Source organism: Colossoma macropomum, unplaced genomic scaffold (assembly GCF_904425465.1).
Source record: "Colossoma macropomum unplaced genomic scaffold, Colossoma_macropomum, whole genome shotgun sequence".
Classification (NCBI taxonomy): Eukaryota; Metazoa; Chordata; class Actinopteri; order Characiformes; family Serrasalmidae; genus Colossoma; species Colossoma macropomum.
In genome coordinates, this window is record NW_023494801.1 from 6253260 (window position 1) to 6265126 (window position 11867).

Consider the following 11867-nt stretch of genomic DNA (forward strand, 5'->3'; position numbering starts at 1 on the left):
AGAAGTGTCTGGGTTTGATTCCCCAGCCGGGTGACCAGCGTCCTTTCTGTCTGGACTTTGCATGTTTTCTCCATGTCTGTGGGGGTTTCCTCCCACAGTCTGAAGACATGCAGTCAGGCCAATGGAGATATATATATGTGTGTGTGTGTTTGTCTGTATATAGTTTTACTTGTGGTATACTTCAAAGTATACTTTTATAAACTAAAATGTGGGCCAATTTAGTCTCAAGAAGTACTGAAATAGTACACTTACAAGTGTACATTTTACTTATACTTTACTACATAAAGTATGCTTGGGAAATATACTTGAACTTAAGTTTACTTAAGAAAATGAACTTTAAGTACACTTTTTTTAAGGAAAAAGCGCATCAATTATAAAGCTAATCAATTTACCACCATCAGTGATCAGGTTTGAGGTCTTTCCTGTTGCCATACGCTTTGTTTTTTTCACATCTCACCCTTAAAATGTTTTTCCAAGGTATGTTTTGTGGTAATGTCAGAGAATGCAAAAGTCATTTCCAGTCAAAACGGCCATTAAGTACATGTACAAGAAGAGGAGCTATAAAATAATCTCCAAAAGGAAGGAGAAAGTTAAAGTAAGTGAATGTTAAAAGCTATAGAAATGGGGCTCCTGACAACCATACAAGACCTGGTAGACGACCAAAACTGTCCCCGTCAGATAAACACCACTCCAAGCTTTCATCTGTGAGAGAGAGGAGAAAATCAAGCTGCTTCAGATCTGAAAACATCCACAGGTGTTTCTGTCCATCCTTCCACTGTGAGAAGGCGACTCAGCGCTATGGGTCTGAAAGGATGTGTAGCTGTCAAGAAGAACCTCACTGAGAAAAGGAGATGGACACATCAAACAAAGAAGCTGCTGGTGCTCTCAGAATGAAAGACTGACCACCCCAGTGAATGTGTTTGGGATTATTTGGATCGAAAATGCAACCAACTTCGAAGACTGAACTTTGGAGGTGTGGGAAAAATCTCCCTGCAGATTTCTTTGAAAAGCTGAAAGCGAGTCTCCTGAAAAGAGCAGAAAATGCAATAAAAGTAAAAAAATGGATTCGCTAAATACTGAAAAATGTGATATATTTAGTTGTTGGGGCTTCTGTGTGATTTTCTGATAAATGTATGGTTTCTGCTTTTTTCTTGATGCTAAAAAATGAGTGACTGATACTTTTGACTGGAAATGAAATAAACGAATGGTGGTCTCTGACTTTTGCACAGTGCTGTATATACAACCATAACAACTAAATTTAATATGTAAAATGGTTCTTCTCTTGTTGTATATGGTTCTTTAAAGAACCTTTTTAAATGGGTTCTATATAGCACCAAAAATGGTTCCACTATTGTTACAAGTCTGAACGTTTTCCTCAGCACTGTATAAAACCCTTATTGCTAAGAGTGCATCACTTATTTTTTTCCTCTATCTATACGATCTGCTGCATTTGAATTTTAAAACTATGCAAAAGTTTGTGCACCCCTGCTCAAATGACGTTTTGTTGATTTTCTAAGTGAAAGTAAGTGAACACATCCTCCACAGAGAGTACACTTTAATACACACACTTTATTTGCTGAACATATTGGGAAAGAAAGCAAAACATAAAATGAGGCCTGTGCAAAAGTTTTGGCACATTCTCTATTTTATGTTTCATTTTTAGGTATTGGTTAGATGCATTGTTAATATGTTACTTCCATTACGAAAAACCTAACCTTACCCAACCTTCCCCAATACCTAACCGTCAGTCTGTCCCTAATCCTAACCCAAACCTTAACCTCAACCCAAAACCTAACCCTCACCCTGGCCCTATTCCTAACCCTGACCTTAACCTCAACCCAAAACCTAATCCTAACCCTGGTCCTAATCCTAACCCTAATCCTCACCATCACGTTTTTGACGTTACTGAGACTCTGTTGAGTGTTTCATCTAAAAGTACCACCCAAAATAAAGTGTCCCCAGTACTTCTTGTTTGGGGACTCAGTACAAAAAAGTCAGTGTGAGTGTAAAATGATGCGCTCAGAGTGTTTTTTCCCTCAATAATGAGCCACTGAAGCAGAGCTGTAGAAGAGAGCTGAAGTTTATTAGACACACAACCACAGCAAGTATGTACAAAAGAGTTCAGCTCTCTGATTCTCTTACAGGGGAAATGTCACATTTCTCACAAAGTTATCATCATTGGCATCCACACTGATAAACGTCTTTTTTCTCCAGTATAGGCATCTATATTTATACATTTATCTTATTTATGTAGAGATCTATAGTTTCGAGTTGTCGGTATATCACACTATTCTAGAGATGGTGGGGGGCACGCTGGGGTTCGTGGGGGTCGCACCGCGCGGTTGGTGGGTCGATGGCGGCGGAGGTGAGTTCACCTGGCTGAACCACTCTACACACTCAGCACCTGTCAATCAAATCTGGTCACCACGTCACCACAGATTACAGTAAGATCGGACATGCCTGCGCCACGAAGATATCTGATGTATAAAAAGTAGTTTTTTTTCTTCCTACTTTAACTCTACGGTTGTAAACCATTTATATCTTGTGCCCTTCTCTTATATCTCTTTTTTTTCTGATAAAACATGTAGACAACTTTTTTTTTTTTAACAATGGCACCGTGCGACTGTGTTTAGAATATACATGCATTGCTATTCTTTTTTCATATATACTTAGAACTCCATCTTTTTAGATAAAACTTCTTTTTTTTCTGGACATAACATTTTCGTATAACTCTAAGAATGATGCTTTTTATTTACATATACTTGTACTATTAGTCTATTTTTTTTAGTTTACTCTGATGCCAAGATTCTGTAACATCCACACGGTCAAGTAAAAGTTTCCTAAAGGGATAAAATTTGACTACAATAATCTACAGAAACTTCCATATTCATTCCATAGTTCATAAACATGTGCTTTCATTGCTTATACCAGTGTGCTATAAGGACAGGACATAACTAGCCAGCAGCAGAACCTTAACCCAGCTACCTTCCTCACTTTCCTACAGGTCAAGCGCTTATTTTTCTAAAAGAGTGGACGGAAAGTGACGGTTTGCCCCAAATTAGTGAGTACCTGCCGTCTGAAAGAGAGAACAGGACACCGCAGTACCACTCATCCACCACAGGGCGCATGCAGTTCAATGCGATTTGACATTTGTTTAAGTTCTCGCACCAGAAAGGACACAAATGACCAGTTCTCCTCAGAGGACATTACAGATTAGGGCTACAGTAAGTGCAGAAACAGTGCTCACAGTTTCAAGACTCACCCCAACGCACGATTTCGGGTTTTCTGTTGGCGGGTAAGACAAAGAAACCCAAAGAAATAAAAACCAAATCAAAATCAACTAAGAGCCTCAGATTCACCCCACATTTCAAATACAAGAACCAATAGAAAATTCTTATTAACAAAACTGCTAATCACACATCTAAAATGATACCAACTCTATATTACATATGATCAGTACTGTACATTTAGGTAAATATATATTCAACTCAATATATAAAATGTCTTTTCTTATGAATAAATAATTAGCAAGTATGATATAGATTTCCTAAGAATTACAAAAAAAATGAAACAAAAAGGGAAAAAATAAACGTATAAAGGAAGTTCAGTTAATATAAAACAAAAAGATGACAATGTAAAGCTTTGCATGATTCATTTTTTCTGTGTTATCTGTATTTCAAACACAGTTCTAACTAAATTATGACTGTATACTGTGGGCTCCCATTGGAAAGTGAAATATATTATTATATTGAATACATACATTTTGTCAGGACTCAGAATCCCCCCTGAGTAGGGGGCTAGATTTAATCTGGGTGCAGAACACCAGGCCTGTGTGCTGTATGTGGATATGTAAGAATCTGCCTCGAGTGAACACGAAGTCCTTCCCATTTTCATCACTGGAAATTTGTGCACATTTTCTCGGACCCTCCCGCAGCCCTCCAGGGTTTAAGAATATTAAAAACTCCTTTTTCGCTCTGCTTGGTTCTGCTCTTTACTCCGGGGGAAAAGAGAGAGAGAGAGTAGAGGGAATGGATGTCATGGTCAGTGCTGTAGCTCTTTTTTTTTAGCTGCTCAGCGTCTCCAGCAGGGCATGAAGCCCACTTGTGCCTCCCAGGACGAGCACAGCGCTCCGAATTAGGAGCTTTTTGTGGATTTGGCTCTGATCACTGCTGCATGAATAAGCAAATTTCTTGTGTTTGGCTTAACTTTCTAAAACTCTGCGTCTGAGAGCCTTTTAAGCCACAGCATGATGCTAACTTAGCTGACTATGAACATATAAATTCTGTAGCCTTTCAGATCAATTCAGAGATTAAGTACCTTTCGAAGTAAAGCAGGTCTGCTTCATACATTTTGGGCGGGGGGAACAGGGGGTCTATGCTCTGCCCACAAACACGTTCTTTCATAGCAACTGTTGTGAAAGCTTTACAGAACCACTAGAACCATAACACTTACTACATAATCACCTGATCGCTATCTAATACAACTAATCGCAATTATTTTTACAATTGTATGTTTATGTTGCCACAAACAGAATGTGAATTGGGTGTGTTTTCATCGGTTGGGTTTGAGACAAATAATATATGGAAATAAAAGAAAGCAGAAAATGCATTTATTGACACAACATGTCTTAAGAAAACACAACAAAAGCTATAATATCTTGTTTGTTAACAACACCTTTAGGTGGCGGCACTGAGTAATATTTGTTTATTTGATGTTTGCTAATAACACCTTTAGAGGGCGGCGGTGAGTGATGTTTGTTTATTTGATGCTTGTTAATAACACCTTTAGAGGGCGGCGGTGAGTGCTGTTTGTTTATTTGATGTTTGCTAATAACACCTTTAGAGGGCAGCGGTGAGTAACGTCCGTTTATTTGATATTTGTTTATAACACCTTTAGGGGGCAGCAGTGAGGCTGAGTTATACTTTCGCAGCAGAGTGTTGCACATGATTCCACACCTGGTGAACAAGTGAACACGTTAGCATTCATAGAGCTCTCCTGCACGTGCCTGTAGAAGCGAACCAGCTTAGCAAATCTCCCTGCACATTCATTCATCTTGAATAAAGCAACGTGAGCACCAAGCTACAAAAAGTCTGATGTCCACGGTCACGCTTGGCCAGCGCACAGGGTCAGTGTCGCTATGAATTTGTTGCGCACACCCTCGCGACACTTACCATGCATCAAGTATAAACCTAGCTTAGCTGAGTAGCGTAGCATTTTAAACTGAAAACTCAATGTTGCTCCAACCTAAACTTCAATGGGACTTTTTGCCATTATTCTATAAAGCTTGTCAAATCTAGCAACAACTGTCATAAGGGAATTATAAAACTTAGCAATCCCTAACCTAGCAACCGTTGCTATATAAGAATTTGTGTGCGGAGCATGGAGCTGTGCAGGCCTACTAAAACGACAATTACATGCACCCTCACACCTACACGCCCACACACTAAAGACTCTCCACACGTCATCTGCAGGTGTCTTTAGTGTTTTGTACCCTGAGCCATTAGAGTCTGTAAGCCTAAAAAAGCACCCCAGTGCCACTCAAGCCCCTCAACTCACTCTGCAAAGCTGCTTGAGACCCCACATCAAGAGCTCTCAGGAGAGAGAGTGTGGCACGACTCTCTCAAACCAAGGCAAATCTGGAGCAGGGAGACAGTTTTGTCTTTTACTTTTTCCAAGAAATGGTAAAGAACAGGGATGCAAAAGCGATGCTTCAACTACGTTAATTTTCGAATGCTTAAAATGAATAATAATAACATTAAATACCCATTTAGTAAAGTATTCAATAAAGCATCTGCTCATTTTTCAACATATTTAGTATTCAGTGCCATTTACTGAAAAACATTCATTAAAGTATTCAGTAAAATAAAGTATGTGCTCATTATTCAATTGCAGTATTTAATATTCAATAAATATGTTCTCCATTTTTGGCCAAAATATAATTTTCTAGCTATTTTCAGTTGTAAAGTACAGAACAAAACTATTATATTGATTATACTGATGGTCTATATTGCGCTGTATAGGTAGCTTCTCTAGCCATGTTTTATATATTCAGTAGATTTAAAAAAAATAACTCTGAACTGTACCAGAATTCTCATGAAATATATGATTCATAATTCATAATCAAGTCAGATCATTATGAGGTAAAAGATCTGCACCAGTAGCACACTGGGCAGCACTATATATATTGCACTTTAAATCATAAACTAACAGAATGCGATGGATTTTGTTATGTTAGCTAAAGCTAGAGGGTGTTGGCTGTAATTAACCGGATTCCTCTTGTGGGACAGGACAAGCTGGAGATCCAGCACTTCCAGCCTCAACTATCCTGCCGAATCAGCCGTGAGACACTGAGCGTGAGTGCTAATCTCTCCTCCGGCAGCCTGCCGCTAACACCGCCCCCCCACTCACGCCATTGTTTTCATCCCTGCGCCAAGACGAATCCAGTTCAAACGCTCGTTCTGTCAAACAGCTGAATAGAAAACTACCCTCATTCTCCTCACTGTCTGTTGTTCTTTTGCTCTCTCTCCATTTCATTCTCTCTCTCTCTCTCTCTCTCTCTCTCTCTCACCCTCTCTCTTCAGGCTATGAGCTCTCTGACAGGAAATCCGTAAGCCGTGTCGATGACACATTGGCTGTGTAAGACTTATGACCCACAGCAAGAAAGCCATGAGCATGAGTGTGTGTTTGGGTGAGTCAGTCACGAGGTTAAGAGCAGGCAAAAAGATAGCTAAGGTCAACCAAGGACTCTGGCGCTTCTGACTCTTGACCACAATGTCTGTTATGCACACAGTGATGTCACGATCATGAAATTTTACCTGATGATTTGCTGCCATATAAATAACTGCAATTAAAATATGTCTTACTGTTTGCTGTGTGCAGCTAGTGAAGCAGAAGTCTTGAACCGTGGACACACAGGACTGCCACCTTGCTATTTTCTTTGTGGGGGTGGAGCAAAAGAGGGGCAAGTACAGGGGGTCCTGATCTGAGGTAGTTTTGGGAGGAACACAGTTCAGTAAACAGTTTGCTGTAAGTGACAATCGACATTATGTTTACTGAGAAACTTTACAATTTTTCAGGAAGGAAACGCCACCGCTCGTCCTCTTGTCTTCTGCTAGCTGATGATTTTGAGGTTTCGTGAATTTGCGGGGTTAAAGTTCTCCTGGATGAATTTGCCGTAAAGCAAACTTTAATGTTAAATTTGTGTTTTTGGTTCTTTTCCTATTCTAGAGAATTGACTTTTACGGCAGGCAGATTTTACTTGCATTTGGTGTGAGCGCAGCTTAAAGTGGCTACCCAGTTAGCAAAATTTGTCCGGCCCACTGGTGGGCCACATCCTTGTTTGTTCTGGCCCAATATATGTCTGGGTCCTCAGCCCAGATCTGGCCCACACACTGTAAAGTGAGTAGAACTAAAGGATATGGCCCAAATCTGGTCCCAATCTGGCCCAACTACATTCACAACATTCATGCCAGAATTGCCCCACGAATGTAGACACGAAGCAAAACCATAGGAAGCTGTCCAGGATCTGGCCCTATTTTGGCCCACATGCCTAGCATTTACCCAGTAGTCAACCAACACTCAATAGGAAAGCTAGAATTGGCCCAAAACTGTCTGTTATCTGGGTAACTGGTTGTTTAGCCATCTTGCTGTCTAGTTATCAATACTTAGTAGCTCAAATGAATACACATGACTCACTACTGCCCTCTAGAGGTTGCATCAACATACATTAAAAAAACAAATGTTACTACTGCCCTTTGAAGGTGTTATAGCATCAGTCATAAGTGTTGTTGTTTCTATAGGACCCAATAAATGAATTGTGACATGCATTTGCCTCAGTGCAACAGATGGAAACACACCCAATTCACATTCTGTATGTTGTGAAGTCAAAATATTGTGAAAGCTAACAACTGGGGTAAATAACTGATGATAGCTCAAATCATCGCAATCAGGTGATTGTGTAATAATTGTGACAAGCCTAGTCATCATTTGATGTATGTGTGAGTGGCTGCTACTAAAGTGTTTGCCAAATTTCTTTAATTTTCACCTATAGGCCTCTTTTAACCCTTACAAGTTACACTTATTGTCAATATCATTTCTCACTGAAAAAGCAGAGAAATCCTCTGGAATTTTCACAACATTATACATGTGGCAATTCAGCAAGGCTGTGGATTAACACATTAATGCAAAAAATAACATCCTTGGTCAAGAATTGTGATGGTATTATCATCCAATTTTCCAAGCTCTGCATTACATAGCTTAGCTTTTCTCTACTCAAGCACACTGGATTTAGCTCAAGAACAGGTTGATAATCATCTAATGATATGGTGTGCAGGGAAAATACAAAACTATGTACCAACGCACCATTTCAGTACTGATTCACATGCCCTCACTGGCTTGACCTCACAACTCTGTCTAGTGTAGCGTTTACGGTGCTGAAGTGGCTGCTTGTTGGGGAGGAGGGGACAATGAAGAGTGTGTTGTTCTATAGGACTTATCCTCAGCTACGCTAGCCTCAGTGAGCTAATGAGCTAGCTAAGCAAACTTTACAATAAAAGTTTAAGAGGTTTGAACATAAAATACACAAACTTCATGAACGTTTATCCTTATCTGGCTTTAGAATGAGAAACGCGGTGTGTTTCCTTTTTGTTTTTGCTAGTGATGTGTAACTTAGCTTGCTAGTGCACAAACTACATCGCTAGTGAGAACAGAAAGGAAAGCAACACACCACGGTTTTCATTCTAAAGCCAGATAAATACGTTTTTCCCAAAGTTTGAGTATAAAGTACATAAACCTTATGAAACATTTCATATTTTCTGGCTTTAGAATGAGAAATGTGATGTGTTGCCTTTCCTTTTTGTTTTTTGTTAGCGATGTATGACTTAGCTTGTGAACTAACAGAAGTTACCTCAGCAGTCAAGTATCACAGACGGAGTTAGCTACATAATTTTCAGTTTGAACATTGCAAATCAAATACTGGAGATAATATCAAACACTAAAGTCTTTTCTAAATGAGGTTTGTGTGCCGTTTGTTTTTGTTTTGTAAAACATCAGATCGCAACAGTTTCTGGGCAAATGCTGCTGCTGAAGTTCCACATTTATGATAACTTGAGTGTTTACCCCTCCAAGGGGTCATCTAACAAGCTTACTGAGCTAACACAAAGGAATGGACGTTAAAATGGCCTCTCCAAGGGGAAATGATGAGGACAAGTCAATGAAGGCATGTTACAAACTACTGTTACAAACTACTGAAACAGAATACAGTTGGAAAACACTGCGCTAGCAAACCAGCCTGATTTGACCATCCACAGAAGAAACTACTAGAACATTAGACCCCCTTCTGATTGGCTTGTTAGGAGAAGCCACTGAGCAGGCTAAAGCTGTTGAGCGCTCAACAAAGCTTCAGTCCACATTCCCACATCGGGGACTCATCTGTCTGTGTTTCTACATCTTCGTTAATCTGAAGCTTCTCACTGTGGCGATTTCAGAGGGTAAAAATGAAGCGTTTGTGCCAAATCTTGTGCAGATTGTCAGATACAATCAGAAGATTTCTTCTATTGTGTTTTTTTCACCTCTATTTACGGCCAGATTTTGTGGTTTGTGCTTTTTGTGCAGTGACCACATCACAAATGTTGTAGTAATGCAGCTCAAACGGCCTTTGGGCAGACAGCTCTCTTAAGGCATGTTATCTGGGCCAAAACCATCAGTCTCAGAGCCTCCTGCTCTTTCTGATTGGACCACGTCCGAAGAAGCCGGCCAAACTGCCAGCGTCCCACAGTCCATCTGTCGCCGCGGCAACCTTGTGCCAAGTAACGAAATAAGGAAAAATGACAAACTAGCTGTATTGAAAGCTATTCTATCTGTGTGTGGCCTGAAGATGGAATGTGTTGGATTGGGGCAGTGTGGTGTGCATATAAGAGGGATCATCTATTATATAGAAAAACATGACCATACTTTGTATTCCTTTTACATCAGTTTAAAAATGTCACTAGGATGATAGCACCAGTATTGTTTTAGTGTTATTACCCAGAGAAAATGGTTCCGGAACTCAAGATGCTGATTACAGCTTTGTTTTTGCTGTTTTGTCTTTCTTTTTTTTCACATTCTGTCATTTTAAATATTTATATGACTCATAAAAATCTGAACACACACTGACTACTACTGTACTGACTTCTTCGATTATTATTGCAGACTCTACTCGGAATTGGACAGTTTCACAGTCTAGCTATTATTACACTTGATGAGAAAATCTACTGGACTTCACAAGGTCTCCAACATGTGAGATTTGGCAAACAGACTGCAGGGTGGGTATAGAGTCGTTTTCCTCGGCAGCGGTATGCTGGCCTTGTGGTGCTATGAAGCTCCAGGCTGGAGACTCTAGGGGGTGGGTGTCCAAGCCCATCTGTGGGCTCCTTACTTGGGGATCTGGCAGTATGGCTGAGTGGCTGGATTTCAGGAGGATCCAGATGGGAGTAAAGCAGGTCCGTGATGAGGGAGACATGATAGCACACTGTTAAAAATAAAGGTGACAAAAAGGTTCTTTGGAGTGACACCATAGAGGAACCACTTTTGGTTCCCTCAGGAAGGTTCTTTATTGAACCAAGGGGCAGACTGACTAAAGGAAGTGGTAATTACCAATGGTCTACAGACAGTTGCCATTTTAGAGGGTTATCTATGAAGAATGTTCAGGCAAATGAACACAGGAGCAACTTCCTAATGAACATATGACCAGCTCAATATAAACCCCTCCTGACCTTTTTGAATGGAAGCCTGTTTCCAACAAGTAGGAGAAAAAAAATCGCTGTTTGTTTGTAATTGATACTTTTTCTGGCAGTATGTCCATGTTTTTACTTTTAATGTCAAAAGTCAATATCAGTAAGTCGTTATTCAGAATTTCAAGAAGTCAAACATGAGGCACAATTTGACATGCTGCTGCCGGAAACAGGAGAAAAAAAAACAACAGGTGACTTCTTTCCACCTGCCAGAAAAAAGCTTCTGTCATGTTAGCGCCAGAAATAAGAGAGGTTTTTCACAGGTGTTACAGTCGGAATTTACTATCAGTCTACTATCAGGTAAATGGGAGTTACATTATAATGTACATAATAATCTTCCCCCAGTATTTTGCGCTTCGAGAAGGAACCTCTCTAACGCATATACAACATTGCAACAGCTCAAAATGTTAGCAGATTTGCTCCCAGTAGTGATCCAAAGAACTGGTTTTGGCACCTTTATTTTTAAGAGTGCAATGGCGTGTAGGCTGAAGTCAGCATCTCTCCAGTGTGAAGTATAAAGGAGTGTTTGATGTGGTTATAGTTGAGGAAAGATGCAGGAGAAGAATCTCTTTAACCTCTTAAACTCCAGATGCCAACCAGCAGGTCCAGAGTTCCCTTGTTGACCCTTGACTTTATAATAACTCTGATTTCTGTGCAGATATTGAATAACACACCTTTGAAAGTGGACACAGGAAGCATAAGAGGTTTAAGTCAACTGCTGATCCAAAGCTTGCTCCATTGCTCTTTTACCTCACTGTGGATATCCTTGGTGTTGAGGCTAAACCCTTTAGCAGCTGCATCTTTTCACCGCAAAAGGCTGGTGGGAAAAAAGCCAAGCATCATATGAGTGCGTGTGGGTTTGGGTGAGTGAATGATGATCAGGCAAAAAAACATCCTTTCATTCTTTTGAAGGTGCATCCTCATTGCATGTTAGCACTTGAAGCAGAACTAGCCACAGCTTTGCTAGCTTCTTTGTCATCCTTGCTAACCTCCTTGTCCTGCGTGAGGCTGCAGTTGGCCAGGGGCTTCAGGGCCAGTGAAGAGAGGCTGAGAGCAGAAAAAGGGGAAGGGGAAGAAGAAGAGGGGGAGGATGGAGAG